Source organism: Ambystoma mexicanum, chromosome 6p (genome assembly GCF_040938575.1).
Source record: "Ambystoma mexicanum isolate Mex_15411 chromosome 6p, UKY_AmexF1_1, whole genome shotgun sequence".
In the NCBI taxonomy this organism is placed as follows: domain Eukaryota; kingdom Metazoa; phylum Chordata; class Amphibia; order Caudata; family Ambystomatidae; genus Ambystoma; species Ambystoma mexicanum.
The window spans coordinates 889,186,425-889,194,240 of record NC_090935.1 but is presented as its reverse complement, the minus strand read 5'-3'; the positions used below and the strand labels follow the sequence as shown (position 1 = coordinate 889,194,240).

At 49.7% G+C, this 7,816-nt stretch overlaps 1 pseudogene; it reads left to right on the top strand.

Moving 5' to 3' along the window:
- Positions 1-3,249: 3,249 nt before the first annotated feature.
- Positions 3,250-3,401, top strand: LOC138512803 (U1 spliceosomal RNA; annotated as a pseudogene).
- The last annotated feature ends 4,415 nt before the right edge of the window (positions 3,402-7,816 follow it).

The window sequence follows — 7,816 nt, the reverse complement described above, 5'->3', positions numbered from 1 at the left end:
GCAGCAACACCCCCCTGCGTTTCTGCAGAAGTCAGGTAGGCCTGCCATTCCGTGGCCTCAGTGGTGTGGTGTAGAGGAAAAGGTGTGGAGGTGCGATGACAGGCAACGTCATCACTCAACAATGGAAATAAATAGTGGGGAAGCCCACCAAAATGGGATTCTCCGGTGAGCCTCCAAGCTGGTGTCTGTGTGTTTTATTTACTTGCAGGGCCTGCACAGCCCCTACGTGCCTGGCCCCGCCAAATACCACATTGGCGACGAGGACGGTGGTCCTGGACCCCCCTGGTAGAACCTCTGCTCCTCCTACGGCGACCCCTCGCCAGTAACAGCTGAACGCCGCGGCAACACTAGCAAGCGTAATACGCGGCAGCAGGCCATGTTGCGAGCCCAGCTGCCTGACGCGGAGAGCGCAAAGCACGCACACTGCAGTGACGGAAGCCCCTGCTACGTGGGGCAGCTCGCCAACAACCTGCCGCCACAAGAGCCAGCGCCTGCGCTTCCGAGACATGGGGAGGGAGGTGAGTGACGGCAAGAACAACGCCCCATGGTGGCCAGAAAAATAAAAGGAGAGAGAAAAAAACAAAAGGGGAAATACTTCTCCAAAGCATGCCCTGCACCAAGGCAAGGTAAACAACGAGATAGCCATCAAACAAGAGGTACCTGAAAAAAAACAAAAAAACTAAAGAAAAATACCCAAATAGGAATAGAGATCGCTCACAGCTCGACACACAGCTCCCCAATTTCGTAACCTACCCGACAAACAACAGGGGACATCATAACGGCTCCGGGAGACACCAAGCAAGGAAAACACCCCCACCCAGAGGGCAGAAGCGGTGTTCAGTAAAAGTAACAAATACATAGTTTAGAAATGCAATATTTTCAAAACAAAAGGATCGAGAAAAAAACGTTCGAATGCCTTTTTTTTAAATGTTTTTTTTTTCTTATAGAAAAAAATAGTGGTATTTCCCCAAAAAACAGAGGTTTTGGGGGGGAACCTCCCCCCAAAAAAAAAACATGCATTTTTTTTTTTTTTAGATCCTTTTGGTTCGAAAGTATTGCATTCAATCCTTTTGTATTCGACCCTTTGACTATAAACCGGCAGAAGCAGGGGAAAACCAACAGCCCATCTGGGAAGCAAGAAGTTAGGGGTGGCAGCACAGAGCAAGAATATCGGAAGAGCAGCAGTGACCATCTGCACGGGCCACAATGCGGCCCGCCAAGCCATTTATGCGGCCCGCGAGGCTGTATGTTGGACAACTCTTGAGTAAAAAAAAAAAAAGTCTTTTTTTTTTTTTTAAATGTGCCTGTGCGCAAACCTTTTACTTCCATTGGTGACCCCATGGGGTCAACAGAGGTAGTTACAGTCCTCAGCCACGAAGCAATAATTTATTTATTTATGCAATGTTTGTCGGATATCCGACAAACATTGCAGAAATAAATAAGTTCGTCAAGAAGATCTTGGGACTTGATGATGGAGGAAGGAGAGACTAATTTGTATCACGGCATAGTAAGGGTTACCTCGGGAATACCATTCATTTTCAGTGAACGCGGGTCCATACAATTGCCCAGTACTCCCACAAACTATGAACAATGGGATTAATATAGTAGCAATTACTTTGCATTTAAATATCCCATTTCAGGCAAGTAGGACCCACCATGCAAGTGAGGAACGGGTACCGGCCCAGACATGCCCGTTCCTATCTTGCATGGTGCTCCGAGGGGCAAAAGGCGAGCCGAGATGAAGGGAGGAGGTGGCGAGGTGAGGAGAAGAGAGTGCTGGCCCGGTCGAAGGATTATGTGGACAGGTGATGTGCAGGAGTTCCTCTCGGTGTGGGCAGCACAGCGGATTCCTGAACTCCTGATTAGCCATGGGCCGCTGCTCAGAAGGCCATTGTGCGGAGTTACTTTCAAGGTTTGTCATCTCTGGACATATGTTTAGCAGGGGTTGCGGCGACACAGCCTGCTTGCCCCAAAAATCGTTCTTTTGAATTGCGAATGTCACCAAAGATGAACCTTTATCAGCTGATAAACTTAACCTTTGCAGTGCTTTTTTTCCTCGTCTCGAGACAAAGAAGAACAGCGGGAGCTCAGTTACGTTTACCTCTAAGCACAGTGCGGATTGATGAAAATGTCCATGCATTATACCAAGTACATTGGACATTATAGATGTGGCCAGTGGGGTATCAAAGCATGGCGAATACCACATGTACAGCACAATATGTTACCCTAGTAGTGCCCCAATAACACACTGCAACCTGCAAATGGGCCTCAGTGGACCACCTGCCAAGGTTTCTGGAAGTTGCTTATGATCTTGATCTGTGATCTATGATATGATCTGATATGATAGGTTATTTATAACACGCTTAATACCCATGCAGCAGTGATCCCAATCATAAAAGTGAAACAGGCAAGCCCAACAGGTATAACTTATTTTCACTCTTTTGGTAGCGCAGTCTGAGGGCAGCCTATACCCTTCAGGAGAGGTGTGAGCTGATACAGTTGCAACACAAAAAACAATAGTACTATGTTCCCAAAATACCTTAGTTCTTGTCTTTCGGATCTCAGCAGAGCCAGGCTTTTCAGCATCAGACCAGAAGCATGGGTGCCTTTGCGCTGGGCTGGGGTCAAGTCGGAGAGCAGCAGCGAAGGGCCCCAATGATGCAGTTCTGTTTGGCAGTGGTGCTGATTTGCGGGTAGAAAACGCTGGGAACAGTAGGCCATGCCAAGTGGATGGCACTGGAAGACTCAGTGACATCTGGGCCCGCACAAGGGAATACTTGCCTTTGGCGCTGTGCAGGCTGGGCTGACACAACACGGCATATGGTTACGGCAAAGATTTCAAAGCTTCAGCATTGTCATTGAGCAGAACTTCAGGGGTGGTGGAGCGTCGAGGTCCAGGATGATTATGATGGTGTCAATGGGGCCAGCGCTGAGCAGCTCTGTTCAGGAGGGCCAGGGCCCGTGTGGGGCCGACAGGCCAGTGGGCAGACTGCAACAGGCCTGCTCGAGCCATCCTTACAAATCACGGGCCGAGCAGGGCTTGATGGGAGAAAGGAACTGCGCTACAATCTGCTCTTCTGCTGGGCTCTGCATGCTGGAGCTTCCCCCTACACACGGGACAGGCAGCTCTGCAGACGTTCAGAGCTTGCAGGGGGTGGGGGGCTGGGGCTGGGTCAGGGCCTGCCTTCTCACCCTCGCTTAGCGGGCTTCCCAGAACTGACCCAACCCCTGCCCTCTTGCATGCAACTCATACTTAGCTGGCAGGGGAGAATCTGATCTCAAGGGCAGATCTCCCAGGGTGAGGCTTACCCATTGCACATCGTATTTGCTGACCCCTGCTATGTTCCCAAATGCGGGATACAAAACACTGCATTTGTGCTCTCCCCCCGATTTATTGGTGAAAGAAAAGGTAAAGTGCACACTAGGCCTGCTAGGTTGCATACTTTAAGGTTGTGCTCACATTGCGTTTCTTCAATTAGGTTCACCTTTGGGTGATCGCTTTTCCACATTTTATCTGTTGAATTGAGTTATGCTTCTTTCATCACCACAGAAGTAATGTGTATTACAGAGATAAGCTACCATATGTACTGAGCACACTGCACATGCTCAGGCAGCATCAATAATGCTTTGTACAAGACAATGCTGGCCTAAATTGGGAACAGCCAGCATAGACATGTTGCTACACAGGCATATTTTGGGTACAACCAGCATGACAATGTGTTACATCAGTGACAGTGCTGTCTTACACTGTGGACACATTGATCATTAAAATGTGTTGTGTTGTAAAATGTTCTTTTCTGCTGTTGGTGACATGGAATTTTCATGTTCCCATTTAGAACTGATTGTAAACTTATGGCTTTTCGGTCACCTTTTCTGCTGTAAAATGCACCATTTCAACCTCATATTTGAAAAAAAATTCTTGGGGGAGGAAACCCCCCAAACCCTCCCTAGAACCTTATAGCTCCCTCGCTACGCTCGGTCGCCCCCACTATTTCAGAAAAATATTAACACATAGACACTGAAAGAAATCACAAGCAACTAACCTTCTGCCTGTGATGCTATTGTGTCAGGGGTCACACAATATCGCTTTTCAATATACTGCTTTGGGTGAGGTTGTTGACTTTTGGCTCGCTGGCCCACTGGGTGACAAAAAGTTAATGCTTCTGCGCCACATTCAGAAAGGTTGGACAAGCTTGCCCTGGACACACAGGCAGGAAGGAGCACGTGGCACGACTCTGTGCAGGGCTCCTTCATACGGCCATTCAACCCATTTGCAGAAGGCGCCACCCTTCGGTGGGAGCTGTGGATACAGAAATTCAAGCTCCACCTCAAGTTGAGGAAGATCATAGCAGATGAGGAGAAGCACACACTAATCATGTTAAACCTAGGGACTATGGCCTTACGCCTGTTCAATACCCTGCCAAACAGAGGGCAAGAAGATGACTATTAAGCGGCCAGAGCTGCTTTAAACAAGACATTTCGACCCCAATTACACACAGATTATGAAAGTTTCCAGCTAAGTTTACTGAGGCAGAGACCATCAGAACCGATCAATGACTTTCACACCCGGATCCGGGAACTAGCGCTCGGTTGCAAGTTCCCTGATGAGTAGTTTGCAGTGAGGCAGGAAATACTCCACGGCATTTCATCTGAAAACTGAGGAGAGACATCCTGTCCAAAAGAAACATACCCCTCAAACGCATCCTAGAGATGGGACGCCAAATGGAAAGAACAGAATTGCAGGCTGCAGCCATGGAAGCAGCCATAAAGCACCTGCCAATCGATACGGAACAGCCAAATACCCATGTGGCAGCAAATGAAGCAAAGAGTCACCATTGTGGGAAAGCTCCCATACCACCGACTCGCCCACTACAGGCACAGCGGCCATGCAGCTGGTGTGGCGGACCCTGGCACCGGGAAGAACTGTGCCCTGCGTTGGTGCAACATGCCAGAGGTGTGGTGAACTAAACGTTTGTCTCTGTCTGCCTTTGCTCGAAACCACGGACAGACCCCAGGAGGTCCCCCTCAGGAGAGGACCGAAAGACACAGCCAAGCCGCCAAAGGGCACTGAAGAGGAAAAGCCTGGACCGTGGGGCGAGACCCAAGCACCAGCCAAAGCGACAGCTGGGAGATTGAACCGTCAGACGAAGAGGTGGCTTCAGGACGACACACTACTCAGAGGAAAAAGCAAAGCAAACAAATACACCTAATCTCCTCAATCTGATCCAAACACAGAGGCCAACCAACCTGCATGGTGCTCATGAATGACAGGCAGACATGCCGACAAGAGTAGTCATCGGCACAGGCGCTACAGTGAATGTGGTACCAGCAAGCCAATAAAACACAATGCCAGATAAGCGCCAGTTGCAACATAAAACAGTCCGGCTCTACGCTTACGGGAGCAAAGCACCAATCCCAGTGAAAGGAGACTTTAAAGCCACTATCCCCCACAACAGCAAATTGTGTCGCACAAGGTTCTACGTGGTTGATGCTGGCGTAGAGACGCTACTAAACTGCCAAACAGCAGAGAAGCTGAATCTAATACAGTTGACATTCCACCTGCAACAAACAGCCATTGAAGCCCTGTTGGCCAGGCATGCAAACTTATTCAAAGGGATTGGCTGCCAAAAAAATGGAACAGTCTCACTCCACATCGACCCAACCATTGAGCCGAAAGCGGTCAACCACTGTAGGGTCCCTTTTCACATGCGAGTGGCAGTAGAAGCAGAGCTAAAAGACCTGGAAGACCAGCAAATCATAGAGAAGACTTCAGAACCTACCCCTTGGGGTTCTCCGATGGTGGTCACCATGAATCCAAAACTACCCAACGCAGTGCAAATCTGCATCGACATGAAGCTTCCAAACGAGGCAATTGAGAGGGAGCGGCATTTCACGACCACCATCGATGAGCTGATCATTGACCTATCTGGAGCAACGGTATTCAGCAAACTAGACCTTTGCTCTGGTTATCACCAGATCCGGTTAGCCAAGGAGTCCAGATACATAACTACGTTTTCCTCACACTTGGGGCTTCAAAAGTACCGCAGAATTAACTTGGGCATCTCGTCAGCGGTCAAAGTTTTTCAAAATGAGGTTCACCTGATACTGCAAAATCTGCCCAGAGTTACAAACATCAGCAACGACATCCTTGTGTGTAGCCACTTGGAGGAGGACACAACACTTGTTTGGATGCAGTTCTAGCCCAATTAGAGGAATCAGGACTGACCTTACATGTGGAAAAATGTGAGTTTGGAAAACCAGAACTGTTGTTCTTTGGATACATCTTCCCCGCAAAGGGGGTCTCGCCCGACCCGGCCAAAGTAGCAAATCTGCAAAACGCCCAGACACCAACCACAGCAACAGAAGTACAGAGTTTCATGGGCATGCAGCAGGTTTATACCCGACCTGGCAACCATCGCAGCCCTCCTCCGAGACCTGACCAGGAAAGACACACAGTGGGCCTGAGTACAGAAACATGCACGTGCCTTTCAGCGGATAAAAGAAACTCTCACAACCAATACGACGATGGCCTTCTTTAACACGACGGGAAAGATGGAACTGCTGGTGGACGCCAGCCCTGTGTGGCTGGGCGCCATACTCACCCCGTTGCATTTGCCAGTAGAGCACTGACCAAGACTGAACAAAATTACACCCACATCGAGCGAGAGGCTCTCACCATCCTCTGGGTGTTGACACTTCCAAGTGTACCTCCTAGGACACCATGCACAGTCTATACAGACCACAAGCCACTTGTGACAATATTCAAGGGCTCTGCCCCACACCCACTGGCAAGGCTAGTGCGGTGGATGCTCCAACTCCAACCATTCGACATGGAGGTGGTCTACTGGGCAGGTGGAGACAACCCTGCTGACTATTTCTCACGGAACCCACGACCAGCCACCCAAGCAGAACAGGAGGCAGCCCAGGAGACAGACAAGCATGTGTGTCACATGGTCACATGCATCTGCCCGAAGCACATGAAGCTGGAAAAAATCCAGAGCAAAAGAGAACAAGACCCATGCCTACAATGAGTGGTTGAGTCCATCAGATCAGGGGACTGGAAGAACACCCCAGCCGCGACAGCCCACCAGACACCGACCGCCCAAGAACTGCTGCAGACTCTTCTGGGCGTAATGAACTCTCCATCTCCCCAGAGGGGATCGTCTTGAAGGGACATTGTATCATCCTGCCACGGCCCTGGAAGAACGGGCACTCCATCTAGCTCACAAAGGCCACCCAGGCATTATTAAAAAGCAAGCGTTCCTTAAGTCAAGTTTGTGGATACCAAACATGCAGCAAAAGGTGATGGCCCTGGTGGGGCCCTGTGCTGCGTGCCATGCATCTCAACAGCAAGGCCCGCTGGAACCCCTTGAGAGCCCCCCAAGCAGTCGGCTGAGGTGGAACGCAATCAACGTGGACTTCTGTTCAGTTGCAAATGAGGCATACCTGCTTGCAGCAGTTGATGAGTTCCGCAGGTATCCTGAAGTGCAACCAGCCTGAACCACCGATGCAGAGCGGTAATCACAGCATTTGAGAAAATGTTTGCCATACACAGCATACCCAACAAACTTAAAAGTGACAACGGCCCCCATTCAAAGGGTGAGAACTGCGAGGGTATCTAAACAATTTTAACATTAAACACACCACAGAATCACCCCCTATTAGCCCCAGGCGAATGGGGATGTGGAACGTGCCATGGCATCTTTAAACAAAGTGATCCGCATTGCCAAAGACCATGGAACATCGTGGCTTTCAGAGGTATATCGACTCCTGCGAGCATATCGGCAGACACCCCACTCATCAACTCACGTATCCC